This window comes from Hemicordylus capensis, chromosome 7, assembly GCF_027244095.1.
Source record: "Hemicordylus capensis ecotype Gifberg chromosome 7, rHemCap1.1.pri, whole genome shotgun sequence".
NCBI classification, from domain to species: Eukaryota; Metazoa; Chordata; class Lepidosauria; order Squamata; family Cordylidae; genus Hemicordylus; species Hemicordylus capensis.
In genome coordinates, this window is record NC_069663.1 from 6,251,025 (window position 1) to 6,258,334 (window position 7,310).

Consider the following 7,310-nt stretch of genomic DNA (forward strand, 5'->3'; position numbering starts at 1 on the left):
GGAGTCAAAGCAGGGTTCATAGAGTAGAGGCAAGCAGGGACAGGTGAGGAGACCCTGACTAGCTCCCTCTGATCCCAATGCCCCTAGTTGCCATTAGGTTAGTTGGTGCAAAAGGTCGATGCACTGGAACTCCATCTCCAACACGTATAGACAATAGTGAGCTAAGCAGACCAATGGTCCGGCTTGGTATAAGACAGCTTCCTATGTTCCTATGTACAACTCCCATAGAATCACAGGATCATAGAATGTCAGAGTTGGAAGGTACCTTAGAGTTCTTCAGTCCCCTACTCCGTGCAGGAAACTGCTACAGCAGCTCAGACAGATGCCTGTCCAGCCTCTGTTTGAAAACCTCCAGCAAAGGAAAGCCTACCACTGCATGAGGGAGACTGCTTCGCTGTCGAACAGCTCTTACAATTAAGAAATTCTTCCTAATGCCTAGCCTAAATCTGCTTCCTTGCCATTTCAACCCATGGATTCTAGTAGCCCAGCCCTAAGGAGCAACAGAGAACCAGTCTGTTCCTTCTTCTATAAGGCCATGGTGGCCAGGGATGTTGTAGTTCAGTATCATCTGGAGACCCAAATATGAGGACCCCTGACCTTCGAATGATGAGTTAGTGTTCTAGCATACAGTCGAGATGTGCAACGAAATCAGACCACACCCTTGTGCAGCAACCATAATGTGCCAAGGGAAGGCAAGTAGTTTGCATAAGAGAAAACACACTCAGAATTGATCATTTCTACAGTCCTTTTTAGTGCTTCACAATGGGTATAACATTGCTCCTCTTCCGTTTCTGTTGTGAAATGTCATGATGCATCTCTTGAACTCCTCCCTCCTCCTTCCATGATCTTCTGGGTATTTGAAGACCATCCTTCCAGGCCTTCACAACTCTGGTCCTGCCCCCAGTAGAAACATAGGAAGTTGCCTTATACCAAGTCAGACCCTGGGTCCGCCTGGCTCAGAGCTTTCTGGCACAATATTGTCTATTCTGACTGGAAGCAGCTCTCCAAGGTCACAGGCAGCTTTTCTCTGTTGCCCCCGAGGACTGGATTAGAAATTGGATTAGAAATTCCATGGGGTGAAATTGCAAGGAAGGAGATTTAGGAGACGACAGGGATCAAACCTGGGACCTTCTGCGAGCAAAGCAGATGCAATTCCAGCTCCGTGATTTCCAGCTCTCTGCTCTTAACTGATCGGGGTGGGGGTGGGGGCCAGTTCTCTCCTGCGTCTGCTTCCCTCTTCACTGTTCTAGCTATGTTTCTCAGGAAGACGGTTCCCAGAAGCAGTTTAACCCAGGCTGCTTGTCTGCAGCGCAGGCATCCCTATGGCTTACGGTGCTGCTGGCCCGCCTAACCCCACTTTGAAGCCCGGCCTTTAGACAAAGTTTAGGGTGCGAGCGTGCCCTTTACCCCGGCACTGGGATCAGATGGGTGCTCAGGCTGCTTGTTGCCTGAGTGCACACAGAGATGGGTGCCTAGACAGCCCGTCTCAGAGGAGAGGAGAGCTGGTCTTGTGGTAGCAAGCGTGTCTTCCCCCCTTAGCTGAGCAGTGTCTGCCTTGGTTTCATTTCAATGGGAGATTAGACGTGTGAGCACTATAAGAGATTCCCCATCAGGGGATGGAGCCGCTCTGGGAAGAGCATCGAGGTTCCAGGTTCCCCCCCTGGCAGCATCTCCAAGATAGGACTGAGAGAGATTCCTGCCTGCAACCTTGGAGAAGCTGCTGCCAGTCTGTGTAGGCAATACTGAGCTAGATGGACCAATGGTCTGACTGGCAGCTTCATATGTTCCTGTCCCCCAATGCACCACGCTCGACACACTATGCATTGTGGGATATCCAAAGGTTGGGATGTGTCATCCCAGCCTCCAAAGATCCACACTGCTGGGAGCAGTGAGGATCATGTGAGCGCATGGTAGTATACCTGAAGAAAAGCAGAAGAATCATCTGGAGGGGGGGAATTAGTTGGACTCTGCCTACCCCACTGCCCGCCCTCCGCATCCCAGGACTATCATGTGAATAGCCTCAGGGTCTTACTCCTAGTCAGCTCTAATTCCAGCTTTAGCGCCAACTTTAAACTCTTCCTCCAGCTTTCACTAACTTTCTGCTGCAGGCGAGCCTCCTTTTATTCTCTTCCCCCCCTCCAATTTTCCGAAACTAACCGATTTAAAATTGACTGCATGTTATGCTTTAAGAGAAAATTATTACAAAATGATGTATAGATGGTATCTGACACCCAAAAAATTGGCATTAATGTATAAAAATGTATCAAACAAATGTTGGAAGTGTGGACAGTCTGAAGGCACTTTTTTTCCTATGTGGTGGAGCTGTGGGAAGGCTAAAGCATATTGGGAGATGATATATAATGAGTTAAAGAAAATATTTAAAATGACATTTCCTAAGAGGCCAGAATCCTTCCTGCTGGGAATAATAGAAGGTGCAATTTCTACAAGTAATTCAACGCTTTTTATGTACGCTTCGGAGGCGGCTAGAATTATATATGCACAGAAATGGAGGAGTAATGAAGTGCCTTCAAAAGAAGATTGGCTGATAAAATTTTTGGAATATGCGGAGATGGCAAAACTTACAACACTAATAAGAGACCAAAATTTGGAATGCTTCAAAGAAGATTGGAAACCATTCTTGTTGTATCTAAAGAACTATTTTCCTACTATGGACTTTACAGCAGGGTTTGGAATTTAGTAAAAAAACCTGCAGGTTGGATAGATTAGCTGTGTTTGTAAGGATTTAAATTTATGTTTTGAACTATTATTATAGCAAGGGTGAACTTTATAGCTGATGATTCACGAAGAGATGTGTGCGGGAAGTCCACTTTTGTCTATTCGTAATAAATGACATATTAATATTGTTAAAAATAATAAAAATTGAATTTGGGGGAAAAAACAAACCAACCAATCAAAATTAATGCGAGCTCCCCCCCTTTAAAAAAAACACCAAACCAATCCAATCCAACCTTCTCCTCCCTCCAAAAACCAAACAGCAGGACTCTTTCCCCAACCAGACCAAACTGTCAAACGGGAGCTGTGAACTCTTGATCCCTGCCAGCTTCTTATTACAGAGCACAGGAAGGAAGCAAATACGCATTCAAAACAGAAATGTGAAGAGCACAAGAGGAGGTCAAGGCCTTCTTCCTGCACAAATGGCATTTCATACTTGGCAGGACTTTTTAATCACTGGAATGGAATCACATGTCATATTTGGCTGTATTGGAGGCAGTCAGTGATGGTTTGTAAGCTTGCCAGGCCTTGCCAAGGCTGTGCTTTCCGGGCACTCGATTGGAAGGTGCAGCTTGCTCCCAGGATCCTGTGCTCAGCAAACCTCATTGGCGGCAGGCCTCAAGTGGGCTCCTCTGGAGTGATCCAAGCCAATGGTCTGAGTGAGTGCTTGAAAGCAAGAGGCATTTGCATGGACCTGTAGCAGTGTAGCAGCGTCTCCCTCAGCCAAGAGGTGAGCTTGGGAGTCTGTGGGCACAAACGCTCCAAGGGAGACGAGAAGAAAAGAGGAACTCAGACATGTTTTGAACAAAAGGGGCAACTTTATTAATATACTTAAATAGGTTACAAGTCGTCACTTAACTTTCTAACTAAAGGAAACAAAACAGGACAGAATGGAGTAGGCAAAAAAACTTTCCATCTTGGCCAATCTGTTGGAAAGCCAAAAATTCCTACTCGGCCCCCAACAGGGCGACCAGCAAAGCCCATTCTGTCCCTGGGAAGGAGGGTGAAGGAGGGAGGGAAGGGAGGAAGCCCAGGGTCACACGGAACAAGGGAATGGCAGGGCAAACAAAATTGGGGGGAGTCCCAGCCAGCCCCCACCCACCCCCCCGCTCCTTGCAGGCATGTTCACGTGGTCTCCTCTTCTGGGGCGGATCGACTCCTCCAGCCTCCCAGCAGCAGCACATGCCTGCAAGAAGCACAAAGCAGTGTCAGTGGGGTTGCCCTGTTCCTCCTCCCTTTCCACTCCGGCAGCCCAGCAAGCGGGGATCGGGCAGTGGGGTGGGGGTTGATGGGGGGGCAAGCCAGAGAATTCGGGCTCCCCACTGTGCAGCCACAGCATGGAGCAGGAGGGAGAGGAGGATTCTCTGGCCTGCCACCGGGCAGCACCAGGGGGCGCTACTGGGGCTGCAGGGGGGCCCCAGAGTCTCCCAGGCTCCTCTGCTGCTGCACCGGTTTGGGAGGAAGGAGGAGGGAGCGGAGGGGGGAGTGAGGCGTGGCTGCGGGAGTGGAGGGGGGGAGGAGCACACCCTCGGCAGGGGAGGGGGCGGATGCCTGGATGGTGCTTCCCCTGCCAGGGGAAGCCAGGACGCTGGGGAAGGGGAGAAAGGTGGAAGGAGGAGGGGGTGCTCCCTGGCCAGCTGGTGGGAATGGAGGGACCTTGCCCTCCTGCTGGGGCCACACAGCCTCCCCGGACCCAAGGGAAGCCCAAGAATGGTTCCAAAGGGCCACTTGGGGGCAGGGTGGTCCTGTAGCCTCCTCCCACTGCCTGCCAGCAGAAGCAAGGGGAGGGGCTTCTGCACCCCAGAGGCGGGGCTTCCTTGGGCCAGGGGAGTGGAGCCTGCTTCCCCCTCACTCCTCAGACAGAACTGCACTTCCCTGCTGGATGTCTTCTTGTGGACAGATCTTGTGTCCACGCAGTTGGAGGAGGTCTTCTGGGAGGCCCCTGCGCTGCACGGTCTTTCCTGAACCTCCCTTCAGCTGCTGATCTTCAAGGGGAGAGCACGGGGCTGTTGTTCCTGGAAAGAGAGGAGGACATTGGTTCAGAGATGGGGGGTCTTCTCACACTCTCCCCCATGACACCACCAAGCACCAGGGACTCCTGGCAGAATATTTGTGTCCTCATTTCCCAGAGGGAAGAGAGATCTTTCCTCTTTCCCTTTGGCTACTGGTACAACCAGACACAAGGGCCGAAGATGGCATTCCAACACGAGGGAGGGTTGCCCAGATTCCTGCCCACCCTTCCTGTAGCCCCAGCCCCCTCCCTAACCATCGGGGCCCCTTCAAGTGAAGCCCTGCCTTGGTCTGCTCACCAGTCGGTCAGGTGGAGAGATCACCGTACTCTGGCGGGTGTCTCTTCTTCTTACAGCCCGCCCACAAGCGCCGAACGGCAGCCCGCAGCCCGTGCCGGGAGTGGAGGGAAAAGGCCTTCTTCACGATCTTCTCTGTCTTGCAGGCAACTCTCCCGACCTCGGGGTCATGGTCGCCAAGCAAGCTCTCCAGCGCTGGAGGGATGAAGGAGAAGGTTCAGAAATGGCATGAAGAAATCACCCCACCCTTGGCCAAGCCCCACCATTTCCACACCAAGAGGGCGCAAGTCCTGACTCTTTCTCCCCTGCACTCTGGGAAAGCCTACTGCTGAGCATCCCTGAGGATGCAAGCGGGACCTTCCATTTGACGGGACAGGTGGCCCATTCCAGCTCTGTGGTCCCTAAATCTAGGCCTCTCCCCTCACAGAAACTTCCCCTTCCCACCCAGAAACCGGCACTTACCAGCATGGAAGGTCTCTATGTTCCCTTCAGTGAGGATGCTGCCCTTTTTGTGGACCAGGTGACCTAAAAAACAAGGGTGGAAGGAAATGGGACCACAGTTCAGGACACTGTGCATGGACAACCCAATCATTCAGGAGAGGAAGTCCTCCCCTCTCTGCTCCCTCTGGGACTGACAATTTGAGCCATTCCTCCAGGGACTCTTATGTCACCTTGGGAGGAAATTAAGCAAAGAGACCTCGCTAACACGCACTGGGCCAGTCCTCCTGGGGAGGGAACAGCTCCTGCCCCTCCACACCCTTCTGGCTGTGCCTGCCAAGAGAATGAACCTTTGCCCACCAAGACGACCCACTAAGGGAGACCCAAAAGTCTTGTTTCGCTTACCGATCAGCAGGGCAGCCGTTCTCCTCACTGAAGGCTGCTCGCTGCGGAAGAAGCCCAGGATCTTGGTGGCCTCCATCTCCACGGCGTCCTCTGTGCCAAGCTGCCGAACCTGGGATCAAGAGCAAAGACAAATCCCGAGTGAGCAAAGCATCGCCCAAAGGTCCTTGAGCCATTTGAGCCGAGGGATGGACAGGGAGGGGCTGCCCTTACCAGACGCTTGGCGATCTTGTGGAGCAGCTCCTGCAGGCTGTAAGAGTCCCGCGCCAGCAGCTTGCCCTCCAGGTGCCATAGGAGGGCTTCCGCCAGGAGGCTCAGATTGTCCTTCGCAGCCTGCCAAAAGAAAGACCGGAATGGGAGTGAAAAATCCTCCCAAGGGATTCCAAGAAACCTCTTAGGGGGCTTCAAGGAGTAGAGCCTGGATAGGCCAAACCACAGCGGGACAGCTCGTGAATTCACCATCCCGTGAGGCTAACTCTGGGGTCTGCCACTGGGCAGCTGGACTTGGGGAAGCCTAAACCCCTTCGTAGGGTTGGCAGGAAGAAGGGGGCCCTCACCTGTACTACCTCCAGGTCCTCATCCTCCACATGCATCAGCACCGCGATGAGGGTCGTGATGTTCTCCTCTGTACCCTCATGATGATGGTGGCGGTGCTGCAGGAGATCCAGGTGGGTCCTCATGGCTGCCCTTCGGATCTTAGCCTCCTCCTACAAAGAAGAACAGGGCTTGTTATTAGGGAGGAATTCCTCACCTCCATAATTGATGAAGAGCTTGCATGGGTCTCTAGGGGGTTTCTGGTTTCCCTTCTCCAACCCGTTCGGAACCTGCAGGTTGGCCGGCCCTCATAGAGCCGGGGCGGGGGGCTGGCATGTAAGTACTCACGTGGTGGAAGAGAGGGCGGCACAGGGCAGCCAGGACAGCATTCACCGTGGCCTGGTGTTCTGATGGACAGTGCCTCAGCCGCTCCATGAAGGCCAGGACCCCCAAAGTGGCTTCCAGACTGGAGGTCCTGAGCCCTCCCAGGATCCCAGCACTAAAATCCTGGGGTTTCTTCGCCTAGGGAGGGAAAAGGTGGATCCTTGAGAACACATGCTAGTCTACCCCCTGCTAAATGGACCACATAGCTGTCCATGTTTGATGCCGCTTGGCTTCCATCCAAGAGGGGTGAGAAGGCGGCATTGGAGTACGTGGGGAATCAGGGCTCCCACTGAGAGATGCATTCCCTTAAGGATTTCTCCTTCATCCTGTGGCAAGGGTTCCACAGGCTGAATCCTCCCAACTGGAAAAATCTTCCTGTCACACCTGGGGATGCCTAGGAGCACCAGCCTCAGGAAGGGCTCCCCAAAGAGAGGAGTCTCCATGTCTAGGGATGCTCCATGCCCAGGGATGTCACTCACTGCCTTCAGCTTTCCATAAATGTGGAGAAGACCC

At 52.7% G+C, this 7,310-nt stretch overlaps 1 long non-coding RNA gene across 1 annotated transcript; it reads right to left on the reverse strand.

Moving 5' to 3' along the window:
• Window positions 1-3,529: 3,529 nt before the first annotated feature.
• Window positions 3,530-5,565, reverse strand: LOC128332683 (uncharacterized). Its single transcript, XR_008310720.1, has 3 exons — window positions 5,502-5,565; window positions 5,043-5,234; window positions 3,530-4,748 (listed from the first exon to the last, which is right to left on the reverse strand). It is a non-coding gene; the product is annotated as an uncharacterized LOC128332683 (long non-coding RNA).
• Between the last annotated feature and the right edge of the window lie 1,745 nt (window positions 5,566-7,310).